The sequence below is a fragment of the Adiantum capillus-veneris genome, chromosome 13 (genome assembly GCF_014529385.1).
Source record: "Adiantum capillus-veneris isolate H3 chromosome 13, ASM1452938v2, whole genome shotgun sequence".
NCBI classification, from domain to species: Eukaryota; Viridiplantae; Streptophyta; class Polypodiopsida; order Polypodiales; family Pteridaceae; genus Adiantum; species Adiantum capillus-veneris.
Genome location: NC_140943.1, coordinates 122,709,025 through 122,735,883, shown reverse-complemented (window position 1 = coordinate 122,735,883; position 26,859 = coordinate 122,709,025). Strand labels below are relative to the sequence as shown.

General features: G+C 39.8%; 1 pseudogene; it reads right to left on the bottom strand.

Annotated features, from left to right (window-relative positions):
- Nucleotides 1-2,824, bottom strand: part of LOC147444793 (uncharacterized) — a 30,548-nt pseudogene extending 27,724 nt beyond the window's left edge.
- Between the last annotated feature and the right edge of the window lie 24,035 nt (nt 2,825-26,859).

Here is a 26,859-nt window from a genome sequence, read left to right as displayed (position 1 = left end):
GGGTTTATTTTGGATCACAATAATTAGTTTTTTTTAAAATATTAGACTCATGAAGTAAAAGCTCATTGAATAGGTCCAATATGGATCTTTTTTGTTAATATGCCTATTTTTTGCAAGGCATGTATACACCATTAGAGTAATCTTTTCCTTTAGAGCCACAAGAGAAGAACTTTTTAGCCAATTAAATACTTACACCTATGCTATATTTGTAGAATATGCCAAAATTTCTTCTTTTTAATGCGGCTAGAGCATCAATGCAATTGAAGCTTTGCTCTTTACTAGCCTCCTTACTCTAGGTGCAATGTCTTTGCAAAATTTTATTGTGTATATCTTTTGTTAGTCTTTCACAATAAGATTAGGTTGTGTGTGTGTGCATGCGCGCGCACACACACATGGATGATTGACAAGATACTACAATATTTAGTGGGAGTGGTGTTGATTTTTGCCTTTTATGATAACGCGTGTAAGAGAGAGAAAATAAAATATAATATTTAGTGAGAGTGTACAGAAGATGGGACTTTGAGATGTGATGCTAATGAATACCTATAGAGATTTAAAGGATGGATAACATCATTATTTCATAACACAACAACATTGTATGTTTTTTTGAGCCATTAATAAACATAAAAGTCAATAAAGTACATGTCTTTATTCGATTGTCAAGTACATTACTTATTGGTGGCTTCTTTTAAAAGTGGTACATATGGTTGAAATATGTGCTAAGGAAGAGAAAAATAAGCTATATATACCCATCAACCATGGAATTCACATTGCATCAATGAGGCTTCAAGTAAAGCTTACATCAAGAGGTAAAGGGAACAAAACTCCATTGGCTTTTAGTATCAGAAGAACAAAACTCCATTGGCTTCTAGTATCAAAAGAACATGTAGTACCTTTGCTCACCATTGGTTCTTTGCAGATTGAAAGACAATCATCAGCCATTGAGAAAACATGATCACTTGTGCTAGAATCTTTGAATGGACTAGCAGAAGGTACTTTATATCAAACCTAAGGCCACCATCAAGTAATATGCCTAAATATGTCTACACTTGTGGAGTGTAGAAGTAAAAATATAAAATCACATCTAAAAACGCACTTTCATACTCCGTGTGTTACAAATTATCTAACTATACATCTTAACGTGATAGCCTAATCTAGTTAGTTTGACAAAGCTATCACATGTCATCTTGAAAATAATGAGGCGCATCTTATCAAATTTTGAAGAAGAGGTTTGACATGTATAGGTTTGGTTCTAGTTTTAATGGCTTGTTTTAAATGTCCCCATTTCTTTAAATGCATGGATACTTGAACACATTAGGCTCAAAATATAAACGTGAGGTACACCTCCAATGCCTACAACAAGTTCAAGAGTCGACTAGAGATGCATCTTAGGTTTTCCGCCTAGTCAAAGAATGGTGGCATCAATTGATGCATTATTTTTACTATTATAGAGTTTAGAGTTACTCAAGCTGAGCTCACCATTGGGACCATGATGAATCTGTATAAGAATTTGCTTGGACTGTTTTCACATCACAGATATAAAATCTTATGGCTAGTCAAAAATCATATGTAGCTAATTCTATCATTAGATTGTATTTTGCCTTGGAAGATAATCATCAAAGGGTAGTTGATGGAGGTTTTGGTTGATCACCCTTAACCACAAGATCATTAAGATGCTAAATAGCATACATGACAGTTTGTAACATATAATATAGGTAGTGTTTTGTTCTTTAAGGGAAAAAGTGTTTACGTGCATCAATATATATATATATATATATATATATATATATATATATATATATATATATATATATATATAACTTGATAGGGTTGATAAAATGGAGAGAGGAATGTAATACCTCTTGCACTCTATTTGTGTTTGCCTGATTGAGTCCAACCAAGCTTGTTATTGAAAGACCTCGCACCAGAGGTGAATGTTACATCGGTATGAGGTGGTTTAGCAACAAGAATCTAGTTAACTTCCTTGTATATGCAGTGGATCGTTCATGAAAAAACCCAATGTTCTCCTATTCAACCTATAAATAATCCCCTTGAATGGTATCCTTCATAATGATATCCATTAATTCAAACCTAAGTGAGAAAAATGAGAGAGATAACAACTGGGAGAGATCGAGTTACCGAAAGCCTCGAGGGTCCGTGTTCCTTAAGCAGAGGAGGAGGAGGCGTTGAGAATGGCAGCAACACCATCACCTGATTCTAGAGTGGACGTCCCAATGCCAAGCCTCAAGGGCATCTGAAGAGCCACCGAGAAGATGGTCACATACCAAGATGAGGAGATGAGGAGGAAACTGTGCGCAGTGTCCACGCGGTAGTAAGGGTGGTGTCTTTAGAGTGGCCGTACTCAGTGAAGAGAGACAACTACATAATCAATATTGCTTGATCATATAAACCTGTAAGCTAGGCTCCTAATGGGAGGTGAAGTTTCATTTCATGCATGATCATATATTCAGGATGATATGATTAGCTGTGAGTGATGTACATGAGAAGGCGCGGCATTGGCGTCCGCTTTGAGAGCCGCCTTGGAGCCATTGTTGATGAGGGAGAATGCTGGATTGCCTGCCTTGTCCTCCGTAAACTTGCACCATTCATCCTTGTACCACACCTGCAACTCGTGCAAGCTCTCTCTCTCTCTCTCTCATGAACACACATATTTCACACATACATTATACATACACTCCTTCATTTATACCTGAAATGGGTTATGAATGTCTATTGCTTCCAGCACAACGTGAGGGCCTCACTGTGTCATCTTGTATCCCTAGTATTGGACTAAGGATATGGTATAGAATACAGGTGCGGCCATGATTCTAGCCTACATCTTCTCCTGCCAGGAATGTATTAAAGGTTACGATGTGGGCCGTGGCCCTTCTCTCAGGAGCGATAGAGTATTATGAAATGCTGAATTGTCACATGGAGTAGGTAAAGAAACTTTTAAAATTGTTCAAATTGTCACATGGGCCTAATTCGGCTGCCATTATCAATATTTTTACTTGCTCGGCATAAGGCTTTTCTTTTTCAAATCATGTGCACGCTTGTCCACGTTGCTCTTGAAGGCATGTGGCACTACACAAGACGCTGATATGGGTAAACAAATTTACGATGATATTGTTAGTAAAGGGTTGCACAAAAGATTGAGAAGTTGTGCTTGGCATTGTCTTGGTTGACAAGTATGCCAAATATGGTGTACTTCAGAAGCACAAAAACTGCTTGTGGAGCTTCTTGCACACAATGTCGACTCTTGGAACACACTAATAAATGCACGATAAGCGGAACAGGGGTAGGTCCGGCAAGATGCGGTGTATTAATTCAAAAAACACAAAGAGTTCTCAAGGAGCTGCCTATCTGGAATGTTAAGTCTCAGAATGCACTCCGATTGCAGAATATGCCAAATAGGGGCAGGGCTAGGAAGCTCTGCACTGTTTTCAGTAGATGCAAAGCAAAAGCAAGCATAGAATCTATGCTTGCATCTTAAAGGCATGTCGCAATTTGGAAGACACTGAGATGGGCAAAGAACTATTCTTGATATACTATTTGTTGAAAAAAAATCTTCAATGGTATTTTACTATATCTTGAAAAAATAAATTGTCACAACAAGGCCAATCAAGCTTGTCAATGAAACTATAGCTAGAAGGCACTGGCAAAAGGAAATCAAAAACAAAGTTGAGGCCATGTGGATTGCCTTAAAATTGCGAGAGAAGATTCTTAAAAAGGCGATTGCTTATGCGATGACTTGGCTGGTCTAAGTCTTTTTTATCAAATGAGCCACCAACCTCCTCCATGTTTTCGAGTTCTAGTCTGACGTCAGATCAGGGTCATCATATATATCCTACGATCAATCGTACATTGGAAAATTTGTACAAATTTTTAATCCCAATTGCGCGCATGTTTCTTAATCGGTGTTGATCTAAGGCTTCTCAACATGTCAATTCAAGGACACAAGAAGTACCACTCCTTGCTTCTCTTCGGTTGAGGTCTAGGCCACAATCTTCGGCGTCAAGATAGTTCTCTATGTGTGTGTGTGTGTCTAAGCAAGAGGGTCTAGGACCACCAACAACAAGATTATTTCACAATGGCATATCATAACACTAGTTGAGGCACCACCCATGCCATCACTAGCTGTGTGTGTGTGTGTCTAAGCAGGAGGGTCTAGGACCACCAACAACAAGATTATTTCACAATGGCATATCATAACACTAGCTGAGGCACCACCCATGCCATCACTCGACAACCCTATCCCCTACATGCTCTCCTACGACATTGCCAAGGCAATTTTTTTTTTTTGATTGGACAAATACATGTGCTTACTAGAAGGATTCGTACCAATTCATGTGATACACACTAGTGGGTTACTTCGAGAAGATGTATATTCAAGATTGCAACACTCTCAAAGTGAGCGTGTGTGCATTGGACATGACAACACATGTGGAGTTTAATGAGTAGGTCAGGCACTATTAAATTTTCCAAAAGTTTACTACAGCCATATACCGCATTTTGTAGTGAGAGAGTCCAAAATATGGGATGGCCTAAGAGGAGAGAGGAGGGTGGAAAGGAGTTTTTTTTTGTAAATTAAATATTATCGCATATATTGTCGCACTATCTATCACTGTTATTATTGCATAAATTACCACCATTATTACCTCAAACATTACTGCCCCCCGCTTTGGTGCTAAAATATTCAAATTTGGATACTTCTTTCTTTTTTATATTTAAAAAAAAAGGACATGATATTTTTCAAAAATAATGGACGAAAAATGGTATTGAGGCATAAAACAATGGTTATTTGGATAGATTAGCTTGCACAAGGGATTGGGAAATAGGTTGGGTCGATCCTCAAATATTGGGATGCATTTAGGTAGATAGTTTCATCCCGAGTTCGCTTGTCGACCGTCTTTTCCTCCATAAAGGTTGGCTCTCTAGGAGTACCTGTTCTTTGGTAGCAACTACCCATTCATAATCTCCATGTGGATTGAGCTCTAAAGTTTGAAGTACCTTCTTTTTCCATAAGATGGCTTCTTGCCTGTTAGAGTGGTAGGCTCTTTAGAGAAGCACTCTTGTGTTGACCCTATTTTCACTACAGAGGAGACACCTATTTGGAAATTATTGTGGATATGGAAAGGAAAGCCCCTAGTTGAGTTGGATTGAGATCTTGGTGAGGGGTAGTGGCCTTCTTTGTAGGTTGATGGTGTTGTAACTATATAGAGAGCCCACACTTATGCTATATATACCAAGGAGTCCCCATTATATATGTGTACTCAGTGTATGCTCTACACACACTTTGGGGTTTGCAGATTTGGCGTCGTCTCTCTCTCTTCTCGTCTATATGCGCTCTCTCTGTCCAGTTCAACATGGTATTAGAGCATACAATCCAAGGCTTTAAGGCACGGTGGGTAGTGACGAAGCTTCATGACAAAAGATTTAGAAGTTCATCGGTAGTCGATCTCACAAAGTACAAGAATTATCGCGCAACACACAACCAAAGATAAGTCAAATTATCCGTCAGCTAAAGTTTGTTTTTTGTTTTGTTTATGGTCGTGTTGTAGTTGCATGAAGAAGGTTAATTCTACGTTAATTGTGGGTATGAGATTGCAAGGTAGTTGCTCTAGCGCAGGCTTTCACCATGGTGGCCTAGAAGCAAAATATTATTGTATAAGCGCAACCTGATGTAGCCTGATGTGGCGCGGATGTATAGCAAGCAGCCTAATGTAGCGCGGATGGTGAGATTTTTACCCCAGGTAGAGCATGATAGAGATTAGAAGCCTCTCTGCACGTAAGTGGCAACTTTCGGCATCTAAAATCTGCAGGCATTAAGTGGCTGCTTTTGGTATATTTAGTTGGTTGGTCATCAGTGTAAACGCCTATAATTAATGCAAGTAGTGCCAAAACAGGCAGCGCTGTCCTTCTTAGCTGCTTTAATTGACTGCCCGGCTATTGTGGGCATGCTCAAAAGACCAAGATCGCAAGTCTTAGGAGCCCATCATGAATTCTGTGTGGCCACAAGCGGCCAGTCCAGTCGGCGGGAGTACTGAGCGTCGACCTTGGGCAATGTAAGGAACCCTGCTATTGAGCATGCAACGTAGCAGTAGAGCATGGAACGTTGCAAAAGCTACTAATATTATTACCTTGCAATGAGGATGCACTTGTTAAAAATAAATAAGGAATGATTCTACTTTTACCTTGTAGTCTATTGACGACGCAATCTTTACCTTCTCCATCCTTTAACGAGCGACGTGAATAGTGAGCAGAACCAGAATAGTTGTGAATTCATGAAGTCATTAATCTACTGTACTTAGACTGGGTCGAATAGTTGTGAATTCATGAAGTCATGAATCTACTGTACTTAGAGTGGGTTTTTCATGGCCTTAATTCAGCTGTTGGATGCACGTGTGATCAGAACAAGCAAGTGGCTTTATCCGAGCATGCCCCAACCTTCAGTGACCTCATTTTTATTGTGTTGCACCAAGGAGAAATATTATTGTTGCTATTATTGCCGACAAGAGCAACTTGCTCTTATTTGATTGTGAAGGTTTCTTTTGGCTTCGATTAGAGTAGCACCATCACGTTATCTTTATGAATATCTTTTCTCGTATAAGTACTAAATGGATATACATGTCGATTGTTGCTATGAGCCTTCAAGTTCTATGTGTGCTCAAATTAGTTCTTGTAATTTGTTTCCACCTGGATTGAGGCACAAATATTTCCGGCCTTCCTCGTCACTAGGGACTGCCCTATAGCCATCTCAACCTTGCAATATTGAGATTGTATGTTTGGACATTAGTTCTTGTAATTTGTTGCTATTGATCTCGTTGCAATTTGTCATAAATACTTCACGTTGGATGTACCTGAAGTGATTCTAGCAAGGGATAGAAAATATAGAGTCAAACAAAATTTAGCTAACCAAAGTGATGCAGATGGAAGAAGCAGTGGGGATTGCATTGGGTGCAATGTATGAGAAATGTAATGTCTTTGAGAGTTATGACCCAAGAGGATTTCTTGAGTGCTATACAATGGAGATGAGGGTTCAAGGGGTTTCTGAAAGAATGATGATTATTTCCTTTCAACAATTAGTGGCTCCATATTTCTATCAGCAAGTACAAGAGATTGCAAAGGAATGTAGAGACAACTGGGATGCTTTTTCAAATGCTTTTACACAATAAACCTTGGGCTTTATGGAATGGGAAATGGAGCGCATTGCTTCTACATGTGCATGATGTTGAAAGTAACAAGTTGATACAAGTACCATGCTATACAATTGATCGCAATCAAATTCATGAAAAGCTGGAAGCTATAATAGATGAGTGCCTTCTACAGGACGAAACATTGCTACATCCAAAAGATGAGGATATACTCAAAGCTGTTAATGCAAAACTTCGTGTTTCAGTTTTGGCACATGAGCATTGTGCTTCCTTGTGTGATGCTATGGAGTTTGCACATAGACCTATGGTCGAAGATGCTATGGATGGCACTCAATCTGCAAGCTCAATTTCTATTGGGGATTCCTTTTTGTGATGCTTACAATGCTTTTGGTGAATTGGTTCTGCAAAAATTATCATGTTGTGAAGAAAAGGATGATAAAGATGTTGTAAAGCATGTGGTAGAGCATGGATGTAGCCAAGGAGATGTAAACATGCAAAATGGTATGACCCAGGATGACATAGAGTATTGTGATTTGGAAGTTGGTTCTTGCTTCAAAGAGGTTCGCAAATCTCCAAATGAAGATAATACTTTTTGTGATGCCGATGCTCTTCGATGTGATACATATGCTTGTGAATTGGTGGATGAGCTGTATTTCAAAGCCGTAGGCTCTTATTCGGGAGGGGTGAAAGTTGATATGCAACCACCCACTCCTACCAATGAGTGGTGGAAGGGTTACAATGATGAAATGGGAAAAGAATTGACTTCTATCTTTGTGAAGCATGCTGATTTTTCTGGGATTGAAGTACAAAGGTACTTGAAAGAAGGTGTGATGCAGAGAAAAAGTGTGAAGGAAATATGGCCTATATGCACATGTGATGATGATCCACTGTAGCATGGGATATGCTCTCAAGAGGGTCTCATTGAAGAGGATCTTATGTATCTTTTGGATGAAGCTTTGGATGGTTTTCATGCCACATACAACAAGGGTTCTAAAAGATATCAATCATGTCATGAGTGGGGACAACAAGAACAGGATGACATGGAGTTTACGGCTCTTGTAGACGATGCTTTGGAGGAATTGCAAGCTCCTTATTATAGGGGTTTTCAGAAGTACGATGAGGTATGTGACCTATAGAAAGAAGGAGATGAGCATGAGGTAGATCTTATGATATTCTTGGATGAGGCTCTACATGATTTCATGTCTATAAGGAAGTTATGCATGTAGCTTATGAGGCACCAAATGAGGTAATGTATAATATGGAGCTTGATGATTCAGGGATGCATACTGAAATTTTGGATACTAGAGGGAATGATGCAAATTCACTAGAAATTCATGCTATGTGGCATATGTGGGACTTTCTGATGTTACCATATGACCCAGGAGGACATTATGATACTTATGGACTTTGTTTGAGTATTTATACGCCCTTCGATAGAGGGAAATGCTTTGATGTTCTTGATGGATCTTTAGGGAATGCATTGCTTATCATATGGTTGTGCTACTATGACAAAAATTTTGTATGCTTTCCATATGACCCAAGTGGGAGCTATGTACTTGTTGTGTCTCTCATTAGATGTTTACAACCGAGGTGTATTCAAACAAAGAAGCAATCAAGTTGGCACATAACGGAGGATGTGCATGTTCAAACGGGTGGATGTCGTGCTGTGGCACGTACATAGTGTGAAATAAAAATAATTCACCTCACTTTTGACACTTATCAATGCATGGAAAGAAAAGAAATCATGTGCATATTGTGCTATATGCTAAAGCGGTTACTGCAGTCGTTATCATGTACATACCTATCCAGGGAATCGTGGCCCTAGATGTGGAGCCTTTGTGTGCTTTCCCACTTGATAAGGTGATTAATTTGGTTTAAAAATTTACATATTCCAAGTGTTTCATGGTGGCACACTCATCTCACCTATAAAGACTGATGCGGACAAAAACTTTCGAAAATAGCAGCTAACAGGCACCGTTGCAGAATTGCATGGAAAGTGACCCAAAATGGTATATTGATGAAAAATGATGCTTATCTATGATTTTTATGCTTATGCAAGTGATCCCACAATTTTAGGAATTTTTCTGGCTCCGTTTGGGATTTTTTGCATTAAAAATGGCATTTTTTGGGTTTAAAAATGAGCTGAAAATGACCTAGTTTTGGTCCAAAGTGGGAAAATAGCTCACATAAGCTCATATTTCCATGGATAAGAGAGAGAAAGAGAGAGGGCTTGTTTTTACAGGAAAAATCTGCAATTTTCTTCTACTTTGCAATAGCTTCCACGGTTGCTCAATCTATGTGTGTTGCAGTCCCGCCTCTTTGCAATCTTGTATTTGATCTTGTGAAGGAGTGAATTAGGGTTCCCCTTATCAAAATGGTGTGTGGGCTTCAACTTATAAGCTCTTAAATGTTTGAAAAATCAAAAAATTGTGGCCGTGAAAGTGGAAGCGATTTGTGAATCTTTCATGACGAACTTGTCTACGAAAGCAAGCAATTTCCAAGCATGATAGGGAAGAGGGTTTGTGACTGTCTTGTCATGAACGCTCTTGGAATTTAAACCATGTTTAGAAAGAGGGTTGGTGATTCTCCATAAACGCTTTTTCACAAAGTGTTTGTGACTCTCATCACGAACTCTCAAAGCCAGAGGTTTCGCACCTTCCCAGCTAGACCGCACACATTCTGACAACAAACAAGGCCGTTCCAGATTGACAAAATTTCACCCTGAAGTTCAACCTTAAGGGCACCTCATATGCCACTTCTTTGGCACCAACAAAGCATATTTGGAATGCGCAGCCAGTACAACCAGAATCATAGCCTACATTGGGGCCTATACAACTTGCAAAAATCCAAGAAAAATAAATCTAGCAAGTCTGGATAAAGAAACCAATAATGGAAACCAGTCTGAAGTAGATATGGCTACCCAAGCCACCAAATTCAAATCATCCTTTCTATTCAATCTAGTCGCAGTTCATAGGAAACAGAACCCCTCAAAGCGGTTATACTTGGAACAAGAAGTCCATATCAAAATCATGGCTTTGTAGTAGTGTAGCCGACTTGGAGGACACCCCTTGGGTAGTGTTGCTAGCAAAAATCATCAAGGCCTACCAATATGGGTTGAGCTTGGTATCTTAACCCTCTCCTTCAAGCTCAACACAATCTCTCATACTCCTAGCACAACTTGAAATTGCCTAGGCTTCTCTACTTCTAGGATCTTTCTAAAAATGTATGTATGTTATTGTGGATTAGCTTAATTTATTCACATTGTATAGAGGCTTGGAGTTCATGTCTTGAGCTTCAATCCCATGGTTTGAAAGCTAGTGCTTAACTCTTGTACATAGAGTTAATCATGATTTAATTCTAATCTAATTCTCATTATGCTCATTAATCTTAATTATCTTAAATCAAATTGTGTCATGGAGTAGACTTAGACTCTCATTATTCTAAATTTGGGAGAAGTAATCACTTCTTGATTTGATTTCACTCCTATTTCTCCATGAGTACTTCAATTAGCGATCAATAGCTCTAATTATCTTGATTAGTTAAGTGTGTGTGCACACTTAGTATTGTGATTAGAGCATGTTCCAGATTGTGTGCTTGTGTGTGAATAGGTTTATGATCTAAATGTGACTTGAGCACTATTCCACTTTCGTGTGAAGCTTTTGATTGAAGTACCTTGATATGAGATGTGATGGTTGGAGAAGGCCATCATCACTATAGTTAGTGTGTTCTATTCTTGAGAGTGCTTTTGATACTTTTGATGACTCAAGGGTAAGTGGAAAGTCGGACTTTGTTGGTCATAATGTGCGTAGGTGATCGAAACTTTTAGTTTAAATTATTTATTCTTTGAGTGGTTAGTCATTGAAACAAAGAAAAAGAATAATAACAAAAACAAGTCGATGTGCAGTCAAATCGGGGAGTCACTTGTATTTTAGATTGCGAGATACCTTGGCACATACACCTTGTGCATGCAAACTAGGGTCTAGTGATTAATATACCCAAGCAAAATATAATCTAATTAGTTAATTATTTTAAATTTTTTATTTTCTTTATTAAAAAAAAACCAAACAACACAAAAACATAAAGACAAATATAATAGAGACAATGCATAACTTTCATGGTCATAGTGACTTGAAGAGCTAGGAGTGTCTTCAAAAGAAATTCATATAAGTGTATAAAACTAACCTTGAATTAGGGGGATGGACTAAAATATGTACCAATCTTTATTATAACGAAACGCACACGTAAAGAAATATTTAGCCACAAGAGGAAGTTAAGAGTAGATTTGAATATTGAAGAGAAATTTAAAAACTTGGATTTCAAGGATGAGAAATGTAAATTAGGTAAGGAAGAAAAGGGGGGAGAAGGCTTAAGAGTGAGGAGAGGGAGTGTAAGTGTTGTGGTGTAACCTACCATCCCTTCATTTCTTGAAAGTAGATTACCTTACGTCTCTAAAACCTTTTTGTGTATGACTTGGGCATCCTCTTATGAGATCCCTAATAGGATATTTTCATGATTCTATCCTTTGGTAGACCAGAGGTCGTACATTTTTGACACCTAGAGAGACTCTAATGTGTATATGGAGCATAAACAAATACATAGCAAATACAGTGTACTTCGAGAAGGATGGATGTGAGATGTAGCACATGTTACATTATTCTTAAGCCAAGTTTGATGCCCGTGTCTTTGCCTCAGTAACCCATTTGTATGGAAAAAAATTGCTAAAGAAAATCGTTTCACTATTGAACGATCTGAGGTTATGCTTTAAACATCTTTTCTTTTTAGTTAGTGGCTTCTAGCTTAAATTCAAAATATTTGCACAAAAGGGAACCATTTCTTTCCTATGCATAGATGAGAGGAAGATTAAGTTGTCTATGGATTATAATGTGCTCCGCACAGAGGCTTCTTTGATCCTTGAAGTTGTACTAAAAAATCCTTTTGTCTAACATTGCATAAATCTATGCTATTCTCAAATTGAAATGTAAAACTCCAGAAGTCCTTTTTTTTAATAAAAAATTCCAAGAGAATGGGGTAGTGTCATTCTCAAGCACTCCCTACCTCTATCAATTCCAATGATAAGACGGAAAGTTCCAATGATAAGACGGAAAGATCTGAGATACTTAAACAAAATAAAATTCAAAGAAGATGGGAGGGATGTTAACATGTTAAGGTTAATCAATACTATTTTCCAATGAAGACTTTATAAGGTGTTAAGCATGGTTTTGGGAGTCATTGAACATGGGTGGCCTCAATCCAATCAAAACTCTTATCAAGTAAGTGTCAAACAAATTATTGGATACAACATCCCTTTATCCACAATAAATCTGTATGAACATTAATTAAAGTCGAAAGACATCTCATCCTACGCTTAGTAATTAAGATGCAAATTATCCAAAATTTCTATGTTTGACTTTTTAATACTTTGAAAGGTTTCTACTAATGTATGTTTAACACAAGTACACTTTTTGTGCCCATATGTGAACACAAGACCAAACTAAAAATAAGCAATACAAAATCCTAATTAATGCACTTATAGTCTCCAAACTAAGGTTTAATCTTTATAGTTTTTCTCTCTCTCACTCTTTTTATTACTCTCCATGTGTAACACATGTACTGAGAGTGGCCTCGATTCCTCCCCCCATATGATGGTATATGTGAGATCAAAGAAAATAAGCTAATGCAACTACGATAAGGGGGGCGGTAGTGTGGAGACATTTTGAAAAGTGGTATGTTTTTGGGGGGGGGGGGGGGGGGGGGGGGGGGGGTTATTTTGGATCACAACAGTTAGTTTTTTATAAATATTAGACTCATGAAGTAAAAGCTCATTGAATAAGTCCAATATGGATCTTTTTGGTTAATATGCCTATTTTCTGCAAGGCATGTATACACTATTAGAGTAATCTTTTCCTTTAGAGCCACAAGAGAAGAACTTTTTAGCCAATCAAATACTTATACCTATGCCATATTTGTAGAATATGCCAAAATTTCTTCTTTTCAATGCGGCTAGAGCATCAATGCAATTGAAGCTTTGCTCTTTACTAGCCTCCTTACTCTAGGTGCAATGTCTTTGCAAAAATTTATTGTGTATATCTTTTGTTAGTCTTCCACAAAAAGATTATGTTGTGTGTGTGTGTGCGTGCGCGCGCGCACACACACATGGATGATTGACAAGATACTACAATATTTAGCGGGAGTGGTGTTGATTTTTGCCTTTTATGATAATGCGTATAAGAGAGAGAAAATAAGATATAATATTTAGTGAGAGTGTATAGAAGATGGGACTTTGAGATGTGATGGTAATGAATACCTATAGAGATTTAAAGGATGGATAACATCATTATTTCATAACATGACAACATTGTATGTTTTTTTGAGCCATTAATAAACATAAAAGTCAATAAAGTACATGTCTTTATTCGATTTTCAAGTACGTCACTTATTGTTGGCTTCTTTCAAAAGTGGTACATACGGTTGAAAGATGTAATGGAATTTGCCTATTCAATTTGAGAATAGCGGAATTTAATGAGAGTACTTTCAAGAAATGATTTTGTGAGCATAGCGGGTATACATAATTGAAGATAGCAACATAATCATAGCAATTAGTTAACTTGGCATAGACAATACTTTTGCAAGAGAGAGAGTTTAGAGAACATGACAACAATTGAGGACCGGATTTATGTGGAGCCGGTCCCCCCTCCAATAGGCATTTGTATTATGATTTCTCCCATAAAGAGAGACTTGTTACAATACAGTCTTTGTGTTCCTTGTGACCTAGGTGATGCCATGAAGATGGAAGGCTTCATGCACCACAAACATAACATAAACTTGAAGAAAGCTTTAACTATTCCAAGCCTCAGTCCCAAGACCTCAAACACCTTCGAAGGTGGAGAGAGCTAGCAGGGAATGAGGGTAGGGAAGAGGAAGAAGAAACATTTCGTAGGAGAAAGAATTAGTTCCTCACTTATCATACTCTTGTTGCTAGCATACATAATAGCATAGTAATGAAGAAGAAGGAGATGGCAAGCTTAAGCATTGAAGCATGGCTCTTGGTTGGATTTGCACTCCATAGCCAAGAGTGTTGGTGTAGGCTCTCAACCTCTACTTGCTTGGAGAGGGAGCTCTTGCACTTTGCATATCACACAATGAGAGTGCTTGTGAGTGTGTGTGGGTGAGTATACCCCCTAGGCACCCCCCTAGCTTGCTTGGGTCGACCTGCCCTTGTAGCTCATGCCTGAAGCTCATTGGACCCCTAGAGGCCTAGCCAATCACAAGCAGGAGCCATTACAAGCAACATGGGTAGCCTTGGGACAAGTGTCCCCCTTTCCCCTTTGAGAGAGAGGACTTGATAAATTCTAAAACAATTAGATAATTCATGTAATTTATCATTGGACCCCTTTGAAGCCTAGCCAATAGGCTTCAAGCAACACATGAAGGTAACATGGGTAGGGGCCTGACATGTGTCCTTGCTGCCTCTTCAAGATGGGCTTCCCTTGTGTGTGTGAGTGGGTGTTCTCTCTCTAGGCCCTAGGAAAAGGGCTCGCCCCCCCTCTTGTAGGAATGCTTTTGACTTTTAGGTGATCAAGCACCTTACTCACCAAGCATGACAAAGCACTTGAACTAGGGGGGGTTCCCACAAGCATCTCAGGCAAGCTTCTCAAGGCACCTCAAGTACTTTAATCATGCAGCAAGTCAAGCACCTCAAGCATGGAGCCAGTCAAGCACCTCAAGCATCTTAATCAAGCACCTCAAGCATGAAAAACACCTCAAGCATGACAAGCACCTCAAGCACGACAAGCACCTCGAGCTTGGGCCGGGTTCCCACCTCAAGCTCAGCCCTAGCTTACTTAAGGTCAAAAGGACTTTTACACACATTTATTGGAGGTCTTCAATGAAGCTAACCCTAAGGTCTTATGCTCCATTGGTTAGCCTTGCTCTTTGATAGACCATCTCCCTTTTGGGCCCCTTTACATTGGCCCCGTGTTGAGATAGATCTAAAAGCACATACCTATATCTTAACACTTGTTCCCATTTATTCTCCCACATTAGGTGATCAATTTAATATGAGAAAATCATTTGGGTTAGTTAGATATTAGATTTTATGACATTACCTCTCTCTTGAAATCATAGTCGTCCTCGACTATGAGGTAGAAGAGATAAAGTCTTAGTCATTAGTCAATCGTACTTAGCGGGTAAAGGATCCCTTTTTACCCTACGACATCTTTCCAAGATGGATGACTAATCCATTTGGTGCTTGGGAGACATAGCTGCCGCAAGCATGTCTGCTCTTTAGTCCATTTCATTCTCCCAAAGTAGAGTGACAAATTCTACTTGGTGTTTGAGAGACGTCGTCATCACAAACATGATTCTAAGCATGCATACTAGTTAAATTTGTGCACAATTAAAAAGAGGACTAGTCATATAAGACAAAAACATGAGTTATTTAAAAGAAATTTGTACATTTGCTTACTCTAATGTAGCATTGTAAGCATTGACAAGGTTCATACTATCCTTAAGTTGTACTCCTTGCATCTATTTAGCATCTTCAAAAGGATAATTTTTGAACTTAATAAGATACCGTCAGATAATCTTACCATGTCGTAGTACCTTGTCTTCATGCCGAAGGATAGCTTCGGGTTGTAGCACCTCTTCTTGGTCTTCAACTTCGGGAGGGTCTTCAATAATTGGTTCAATTGGTGGCTCTCCTTTGTAGGGCTTAAGTAAGCTTACATGAAAGGCATTGTGTATAAGCCAATGGTTGGGCAACTTGAGTTGATAAGCCGTCTCATTGATAGGCTTCAAGATTTGGAAAGGACCATAGTATCTTTTTGCTAGTTTAGCATAATACTTTTGATGGCCCGTAGGATTTTTGCCCGTCGTTTGCCTTAATCGAACCTTAGGAAACTTGAGTAAGACCCAATCATTTTCTTTGAACATTAAGGCTCTTCTGTGCTTATCAGTAGCAGCTTTTTGCCTTTGTTGAGAGATGGCTATAGCCTCCCTAATCTTTTGAAAAGATTCTTGTAGGTCACGGCTATACTCATCGGCGGCGAAGATCTTCCCATGTACTTTCAGTAGCAAGGGACTTTTAGGTCTTCCTTCTATGATCTCGAAAGGTGCTTTGCCCGTAGAAGTATGTACAGTATTATTGTAGGCATACTCTACTAGCGGTAAATACTTTTCCCATTGTGAGCGTTGATCTACTTCGGTAACATAAGTCTTGAGTAGATCGAGTATCGTAAGATTGGCTATCTCACTTTGGCCATCCGTTTGTGGGTGATAGGCCGAAGAGAAATTCAATCTTGTTCCTAGATTTTCAAAGAGACCTTTCCAGAAATTACTGGTCATTCTAGGATCTCTATCTGACACGATGGATGTGGGTAATCCATGGTGTTTGAAAATCTGAGATATGAAGAGAGTTGCCATTTGATGTGCCTTAATAGTCTTTTTGATAGGAATAAAATGTGCTTGCTTGCTAAACCTGTCGACTATTGTCCATATTCCTGTATTCCCATGGATAGACTTGGGTAATCCAAAGATAAAATCCATGGATATACTCTCCCATGGTGAATTTGGAATAGGCAATGGCTGGAGTAATCCAGGTTGCTTCCCTCTATCATACTTGGTCTTTTGGCATACTACACATTTTGAAACATACTCTTGTATGTCCACTTTCATGGTAGGCCAATAGAAATACGTCTCTACTCCTCGGAGAGTAGGTTGAATACCTCTATGCCCTGCATATGGAGGAGCATGGGATTCATACATAACCTTCTCACGAAGGGAATGGGTAACACATAGCCTATTGCCGTGGAGAAGATAACCATCCTGCAAGGTGAATGGTTCCTCTTTCTTCCCCAAAGCAAGGGCTGACATTATGTCTCTAAAGTCAGGGTCAGTAGCATACTCATCTATCATAGAGGATAGATCATTGTGAGTAGCTATAGACACCGCATTAACTTTTGGTCGTCGTGAAAGTGCATCGGCAACTTGATTGTGCTTACCAGCTATGTGAGCAATATGGAAATTAAATTGCGAAAGAAAATTTGCCCACCTCATTTGTTTGTCGGAAAGCTTGGTTTGCGTCATGAAATTCTTGAGACTTTGGTGGTCGGTTCGTAGGATAAATGGAGTCCCGAATAGGTAGTGCTTCCATGTGTCTAGGGCATGTAGAACAGCTAAAAGCTCTTTCTCATAAATGCCCAAGACTCGTTCATCACCATTGAGCCTTCGGCTCTCATATGCTATGGCATGCCCTTCTTGAAGCAAAACCGCTCCAAGGCAATCACCACAAGCATCACATTGGACCTCAAATGGCTTTGAGAGATCCGGAAGCACGAGGACTGGTTGGGAAGTAAGCTTCTCTTTGAGTTTTTCAAAAGCATTTTGCTCCTTAGCAGTCCATACAAACTTAACGTTCTTCTTGGTTAAGTCGTGTAGTGGTCCTGCTACTTGAGAGAATTTTGCTATGAAGCGTCTATAGTATGCACACATACCAATAAAGCTTCTTAGCTCATGTAGATTCCTTGGGTTAGGCCATGATTTTATTACCTCTAACTTTGATGGATCCATACGAATACCATTGTGAGAGATAATATGGCCTAGATATTGAATCTCTTGAAGGAAGAATTCACTTTTCTTTTGGTTGAGAAAAAGTTTGTTCTCCCTCAAGGCTTGAAAAATCACTTGGAGATGTTGCTTATGTTCCTCCAAAGACTTGGAGTAGATGATGATATCATCGAAGAACACTCCAGTGAATTTTCGATATGGTCTAAAAATTTTCTCCATCAAACGATTGAACGTAGCTGGTGCATTAGTCAAGCCAAAAGGCATGACTAGATATTCATAAAGACCAAATGTTGTGCGAAACGCGGTCTTTAAGATATCCTCATCCACTATCCTTATTTGATGATAGCCACTCTTAAGGTCAATCCTACTGAAGTAGGTAGAGCCTTGTAGCTTATCAAACAGATCTTCTACCCGAGGTACGGGAAATCTGTTTTTGATAGTGATATGGTTTAGTGCTCGATAGTCCACACACATACGGTATGTACCATCTTTCTTTTGCACTAAAAGGACTGGAGAACAAAAGGGAGAGGAACTAGGCCTCACCATCCCTTTGTCTACCAGCTCTTGTACTTGCCTCATGATCTCCTCTTGTTGAGCTTGTGAGACTCGATAAGGAGGTTTGTTAGGCGGTGAGCTTCCTGGAAGGAGCTCAATACGATGGTCATCATCCCCTCGTTTTGGAGGTAGGTCCATAGGGATATCATCGATGAACACATCTTGGAATCCTTTTAGAAAAGTAGACAAGTCTAACTCTTCTTGATTCCTATCATTTCCATTTGATGAAACATTATTAGCTTTTAGAGACTCTTTGACATAAATCATGTACGCAGAAACTGAGCTCTTCATTGATTTATCAAAAGAAAGAGGATTTACAAGTGGAATAGTGCGACCACGCTCACTAGCATCTATATACATGTTCTTTCCCCTGTAGGTGAAGTAAATTCTCCTTTCAGGGAACTTCATGTTGGTAGCCATGCGATCAAACCATGGTGCCCCTAGGATAACATCCTGATGTTGGAGGGGAGAGATGAAGAAGTCTTCTTTGTCGACATAGCTTTGGACATGAAGCCTCAACTTCCCAATCAAGGGAGTAACGGAGGCTTGTTGTCCCTTGAAAGCTGCATCAGCTGTTACTATATCTCCCATCTCAAAAGCTTGAATGCCCAACTTGGTGGCCAACTCTATTGATATGAAGTTGAGAGTAGAGCCAGGGTCAAACAAGATGAAGGCATCATGCTCTCTTACCTTTCCCCAAGCATAGGAGAGTGATGATCCTTTGCAATGAGCATCCTCTTTTGGAGCTTCGATGGTGGAAGCCCTAGGAGTCTCATTGCGAGTATTCTTCTTGGGGCAAGAATGATAGCCATGTCCTTGCTCCCCACACTTGAAACACTTATGGTCCTTGCGAAAAGCTTCAAGCTCTTCAGGAGAGAGTTTGTTTTTACCTTTGTAAACTCCCTTCTCCTTGGACCGATTGTTGTTGTTGTTGTTGGAAGTGCCTTGGGAATTATTTTGAGCATTGGATTTCCCCTTTGCATCATTTTTATCTTTGTTTTCCATGGGCTTGACATTACGTCTAGCCCCTTGATGGAAATTGATGCGTGAAGCAACCATGGTGTGGTGGATTACTTCGGTAATAGTACCGGGCCGTTGAGAGTTGATATATTCGGCCATCTCTTCAGGTAATCCCGCACAGAATTGTTGTCTTTTCTCGGCAAAGTCTATCTTTTGAAAGACAGTAGCTTTGAGATGTAAATCCCAAAACTTATCTACATACTTGTTGATAGACTCATGAGAGAGGAGCTTCAAGCCGCGCCATTCGGTAAGAACTTTATCTTTAGTATCGCTTGGAAGAAATTGCTTCATGATGGAAACTCGTAGAGTTTTCCATGTCTTTGGGGCTTCTCCATTGCCACGAAGGCTAGCCCACCATTGACGAGCTGATTTTTGGAAGTGCATAGCCACATGGCGTAGCTTGGAGGACTCTGTGAAGCCCTCGTCCCCAAAGGCCGCATCAAATTGCTGGATGAAGGCCAACACTTTGTCGGTAGCACCAAAGGTGCCATCGTAGGTGAGAAAAGAGATACTCTTTCCTCCCTCCTTGAACTTCTTTAGCTTTTGTGACCTTCGCCATGCAGGAAATGATTTGCGATGCCCTCCCCTCTTGTATTCTCTAGGAGAATAGCCATAACTTTCATCAGAAGAGAAGGAAGGTGAAGAAGAAGGAGAAGAGGGTGACCTCTTCCTAGCCCTTTTCTTCCTTTGTTTCCTCTCTTGCCTTTGAGAGTGATGAGGAGAAGGACTATGGGTTGCTCTTTTCCTCTTGGGAGGAGTAGGCGATCGTCTAGACCGCCTTCTTCGTGGAGCCACATCTTCAGAAGAACTTAGACTTTCATTGCTTTCTTTCTCTTTGGATTCCTCCTCTCGAATGGGAGAGAGTCTTCTTTTGGGGGTCTCTTCAAGAGGCCTCCTAAGCTCTCTCTCCTCTTGGAGAGGAAGGGAAATTCCATAGACACGAAGTTGTTGAGTAACTTCGGCTTGCAAGGTAGGGTTGCCCATAGCTTGTTGCAACCTAGTCACAAGATAATTCACAAACATGGGAGCATCATCATTAGCACCTTCATGTGCAAAATCAAAGCTATCAAGGTTCATTCTACTCTCTTGATTATTGTCAGCCATGTTAACAAAATTTTATGTATGTACTTAGTGTATGCTTTGGCAATTCAAAACCTTAGTTGCCACTCCTCTTAGCCTTTGAAAATCGGCTCTTAAGTATCTACACCCACGGCTCAAAGTGGTTAATTATAGAGAGTAGAGGAGTAGGTCTAACATAGCAGAGTTGCCAAGGGCTAGCTCCTTTCGGACTTCTTATGGCTCAATAATGGTAAAGCCGTAGGCAAGTCTAAAAAGACTCCATTATTAAGTCCAAAGCTCCCGAGGTGTGCACCATCCCCCACATAGTGGGCTTAACAAAACCGGTATTAGATCCCAGTTCCACTTACTCTATTATAATTAACAACATCAACCATTTATAGGCTACTTAAGGACCTCTCTTCTTAAGCAAGAAAAGAGAAACCAAATGCTCTGATACCAATGTAATGGAATTTGCCTATTCAATTTGAGAATAGCGGAATTTAATGAGAGTACTTTCAAGAAATGATTTTGTGAGCATAGTGGGTATACATAATTGAAGATAGCAACATAATCATAGCAATTAGTTAACTTGGCATAGACAATAATTTTGCAAGAGAGAGAGTTTAGAGAACATGACAACAATTGAGGACCGGATTTATGTGGAGCCGGTCCCCCCTCCAATAGGCATTTGTATTATGATTTCTCCCATAAAGAGAGACTTGTTACAATACAGTCTTTGTGTTCCTTGTGACCTAGGTGATGCCATGAAGATGGAAGGCTTCATGCACCACAAACATAACATAAACTTGAAGAAAGCTTTAACTATCCCAAGCCTCAGTCCCAAGACCTCAAACACCTTCGAAGGTGGAGAGAGCTAGCAGGGAATGAGGGTAGGGAAGAGGAAGAAGAAACATTTCGTAGGAGAAAGAATTAGTTCCTCACTTATCATACTCTTGTTGCTAGCATACATAATAGCATAGTAATGAAGAAGAAGGAGATGGAAAGCTTAAGCATTGAAGCATGGCTCTTGGTTGGATTTGCACTCCATAGCCAAGAGTGTTGGTGTAGGCTCTCAACCTCTACTTGCTTGGAGAGGGAGCTCTTGCACTTTGCATATCACACAATGAGAGTGCTTGTGAGTGTGTGTGGGTGAGTATACCCCCTAGGCACCCCCCTAGCTTGCTTGGCTCGACCCCCCCTTGTAGCTCATGCCTGAAGCTCATTGGACCCCTAGAGGCCTAGCCAATCACAAGCAGGAGCCATTACAAGCAACATGGGTAGCCTTGGGACAAGTGTCCCCCTTTCCCCTTTGAGAGAGAGGACTTGATAAATTCTAAAACAATTAGATAATTCATGTAATTTATCATTGGACCCCTTTGAAGCCTAGCCAATAGGCTTCAAGCAACACATGAAGGTAACATGGGTAGGGGCCTGACATGTGTCCTTGCTGCCTCTTCAAGATGGGCTTCCCTTGTGTGTGTGAGTGGGTGTTCTCTCTCTAGGCCCTAGGAAAAGGGCTCGCCCCCCCTCTTGTAGGAATGCTTTTGACTTTTAGGTGATCAAGCACCTTACTCACCAAGCATGACAAAGCACTTGAACTAGGGGGGGTTCCCACAAGCATCTCAGGCAAGCTTCTCAAGGCACCTCAAGTACTTTAATCATGCAGCAAGTCAAGCACCTCAAGCATGGAGCCAGTCAAGCACCTCAAGCATCTTAATCAAGCACCTCAAGCATGAAAAACACCTCAAGCATGACAAGCACCTCAAGCAGGACAAGCACCTCGAGCTTGGGCCGGGTTCCCACCTCAAGCTCAGCCCTAGCTTACTTAAGGTCAAAAGGACTTTTACACACATTTATTGGAGGTATTCAATGAAGCTAACCCTAAGGTCTTATGCTCCATTGGTTAGCCTTGCTCTTTGATAGACCATCTCCCTTTTGGGCCCCTTTACATTGGCCCCGTGTTGAGATAGATCTAAAAGCACATACCTATATCTTAACACTTGTTCCCGTTTATTCTCCCACATTAAGTGATCAATTTAATATGAGAAAATCATTTGGGTTAGTTAGATATTAGATTTTATGACAAAAGATATGCTAAGGAAGATAAAAATAAGCTATATCCATCAACCATGGAATTCACATGAATGATATGGAAGATCAGTTAAAAAAATTTAGAAACACTATATAAATCTCATCAATATTATCATTAGAAGGTTAACAAATACATTGCATCAATGAGGCTTCAAGTAAAGCTTACATCAAGAGGTAAAGGGAACAAAACTCCATTGGCTTCTAGTATCAAAAGAACTTGTAGCTTCACGTAAGGTAAGAGGATGGTTATAAGCTGCATTTTGGTACTCATTGTTTGGTGGAAGAAACCAATGTAGTTTGATACCACTATTTGCAAGATTTATGGCAAGGTATCTCTGTCCATTACTCAATGATTAATCCTTGGACTAGACAAAGTTGTAATCAAGAGGATCAAAATCTATTAATATGACCTATGTAGGACCAAAAATATATATTTATAACTATAAATTTATTGAAATGTGATAAAAAATTGGTGGCTCACATATCAAATATTATTCTTAGTTAAAACTATAGATTAGCATGAATAGGAAGTGAAGCGGGCTTTGTGATCTCATATGATTATTTGAGAAATAAGAAAATGTAAACCATACCTTATCTTCTAGTTTTGTGGATCCTATTAAAGCTTTTCTATTCATCTTACTAATGATAAAGAACAAAGAGTTGGAATCTTTGAGTGGACTAGCAACAGGTACTTTATATCAAACCTAAGGCCATCATCAAGTAATATGTCTAAATATGTCTACACTTGTGGAGTGTAGAAGTAAAAACATAAAATCACATCTAAAAACTCACTTTCATAATCCCAGTGTTAGAAATTCTCTAACTATATATCTTAACGTGACAACCTAATCTAGTTAGTTTGACAAAGCTATCACATGTCATCTTGAAATTGATGAGGCCCATCTCATCAAATTTTGAAGAAGAGGTGGAAGAAAAGGTTTGACATGTATAGGCTTGTTTCTAGTTTTAATGGTTTGTTTTAAATGTCCCCATTTCTTTAAATGCATGGATAATTGAACACATTAGGATCAAAATATAAACGTGAGGTACACCTCCAATGCCTACAACAAGTTCAAGAGTCGACTAGAGATGCATATTAGGTTTGCCGCCTAGTCAAAGAATGGTGGCATCAGTTGATGCATTATTTTTACTATTACAGAGTTTAGAGTTACTCAAGCTGAGCTCACCATTGGGACCATGATGAATCTGTATAAGAATTTTCTTGGACTGTTTTCACATTGCAAATACAAAATCTTATGGCTAGTCAAAAATCATATGTAGCTAGATCTATCATTAGATTGTATTTTGCCTTGGAAGTTAATCATCAAAGGGTAGTTGATGGAGGTTTTGGTTGATCACGCTTAACCACAAGATCATTAAGATGCTAAATAGCATACATGACAGTTTGTAACATATAATATAGGTAGTGTTTTGTTCTTTAAGGGAAAAAGTGTTTTTATATATATATATATATATATATATATATATATATATATATATATATATATATATATATATATATATATATATATATATATATATATATATATATATATAAACTTGATAGGGTTGATAACATGGAGAGAGGAATGTAATACCTCTTGCACTCCATTTGTGTGTTCTTGATTGAGTCCAACCACTCCAAGCTTGTTATTGAAAGACCCCGCACTAGAGGTGAATGTTACATCGGTATGAGGTGGTTTAGCAACAAGAATCTGGTTAACTTCCTTGTATATGCAGTGGACATTGTCTTGCCATTTTGCTTGTTCACCAACATCATATTGAGGTGGTGCTGGAGTAGCACAAGAAGTTGTTGGATTACAACAGCTAGTGTTTATAGGTCTATGTCCGTACGAGGAGGAAACAAGGGAAATTAGGAAGGGCTTATACGTTGCGCAATAATCAAGTAGTCGTCAACTCGAATAGCGAGAATCCTTTCCATGGAGAATGGCGGGCAGAGACTAGAGGCTAAGACTAGAGAGCTCTTAATAGAGTGAAGGAAGGAAGATGTGTGTGTGTGTGTGTGTGTGTGAGAGAGAGAGAGAGAGAGAGAGAGAGAGAGAGAGAGAGAGAGAGAGAGAGAGAGAGAGAGAAAGAGAAAGATAGAGAGAGAGAGAAAGAGAGAGAGAGAGAGAGAGAGCTCTTATACCTTCTAGCAGTAGCTGAGACTCGGATATGTTAGCTAAAGTTGGGCCTGTGAAGCTACTTATATGCGCAAGGAAAAGTAAGCGACTTGGGACGCTGGAAGTTATTGAGCAGTGAATTCCATTTCCAGCTCATTGCATTATAAGTTATAAGGATAAGAACATGTACGCGGGGCAGTACCCTCATCACGGACTTATCCCCTCGTCTGTGATGTGGCCCTTCTCTCACGAACGGCCGCGTGGCGCCCCATCACAGCCGGTGATGTGGGCTGTGGCCCTTCTCTCACGAGCGGCAGAGAATTATGAAATGCTGAATTGTCACATGGAATACGTAAAAACTTTCAAAATTGTTCAAATTGTCACATGGGCCTAATTCGGCTCCCATTATAAAAAATTTTACTTGCTCGGCATAAGGCTTTTCTTTTTCAAATCATGCCACACGCTCGGCCACGTTGCCCACTTTACCAACGTTCGATCATTGGCTTCATCCTACGTTAAATGAACAATGACAAACCTGCGCAGATCGATCGAGATGGTGCTTTTCCAAGCTCTGCACAATTCCATTTACCAGTGCATGAGAGAGTGACAAACATATAATCAAAAATCTATGTCCTGCTTGACACTGCTTGACACTGCCTTCATCGACATGCATGTCGTGGGCCACGGAATGCATATCTCCAAATGCAAGCAATCATCTATGCTTGCATCTTGAAGGCACGTGGCAACTTGGAAGACGCTAAGATGGGGCAAAAGAACTCATGGTGATATTGTTAGTCAGGGGCTCTTGATAAAAACATTATGCTTGGATTTGCTAGGAAGCCTTGGGTTGTTTCCACAACAGATGCGAAGTGAGGGCATCTCTCCAGATGCAATTACATATGCATTCCTCTTGAAGGCATGTGGCACTACACAAGACACTGATATGGGTAAATAAACTTACGATGATATTGTTAGTCAAGGGTTGCACAAAAAATCGAGAAGTTGTGCTTGGCATTGTCTTGGTCGACAAGTATGCCAAATATGGTGTGCTTCAGAAAGCACAAAAAGTGCTTGTGGAGATTCTTGTACACAATGACGACTCTTGGAACACACTAATAATTGCACGATAGGCGGAACAGGGGTAGGGCCAGCAAGATGCGGTGTACTAATTCAAAAAACACAAAGAGTTATCAAGGAGCTGCCTATCCAGAATGTTAAGTCTCAGAATGCACTCCGATTGCAGAATATGCCAAACAGGGGCAGGGCTAGGAAGCTCTGGGCTGTTTTGAGCTGATACAAAGCAAATGCAAGCATAGAATCTATGCTTGCGTCTTAAAGGCATGTCACAATTTGGAAGACACTAAGATGGGCAAAGAACTCATCTTGATATACTATTTGTTGAAAAAAATTCTTCAATGGTATTTTACTATATCTTGAGAAAATAAATTGTCACAACAAGGCCAACCAAGCTTGTCAATGAAACTATAGCTAGAAGGCACTTGACAAAGGCAATCAAAAACAGTTTGAGGCCATGTGGACTACCTTTAATTGAGAGAGAAGTTTCTTAAAAAGGCTATTGCTTATGCGATGACTTGGCTGTCCTAATTCTTTTTTATTAAATGAGCCACCAACCTCCTCCACGTTTTCGATTTCTAGTTTGACGTCAGATCAAGGTCATCATATATATCCTACGATCAATCGTACATTGGAAAATTTGCATAGCTTTTCAATCCCAATTGCGTGCATGTTTCTTCATAGTCTATGTCAGTGTTGATCTAAGGCTTCTCAACATGTCAATTCAAGGACACAAGAAGTACCACTCCTTGCTTCTCTTCGGTTGTGGTCTAGGCCACAATCTTCCACATCGAGATAGTTCTTTCTCTGTGTGTGTGTGTGTGTGTGTGTGTGCGCTGCTTGTCGCACTGTCGAAGCAAGGGACTTGCCGATACACCGTGTGCAAGCCACAAATGGCTCCAAGCACACAACAAGACTAATCTAGCAAGCTCAAGAGAGCAAAGGGTGTGTCACTCACCGCTCTACGCTCGCCTTCGTGGTGGATTCCTCGCCGCGATGAAGAAGAAGCTGCAGTCGTGCCGCGCTCAACCGCTTCGCCGCCATCGTGCCTTCGTAATGCTCGATCACACACACACTCTCCCTCTCCCTCTCTCTCTCTCTCACATACACACACACAAGGAGGTGAAGAAGAAGAAGATGGAGATGGAGATGGAGCAAGAGCACTCTTCTATTGCACAAATGAGAGAATGAGTGAATTTTAGGTTTAGTTGGCTTTTATA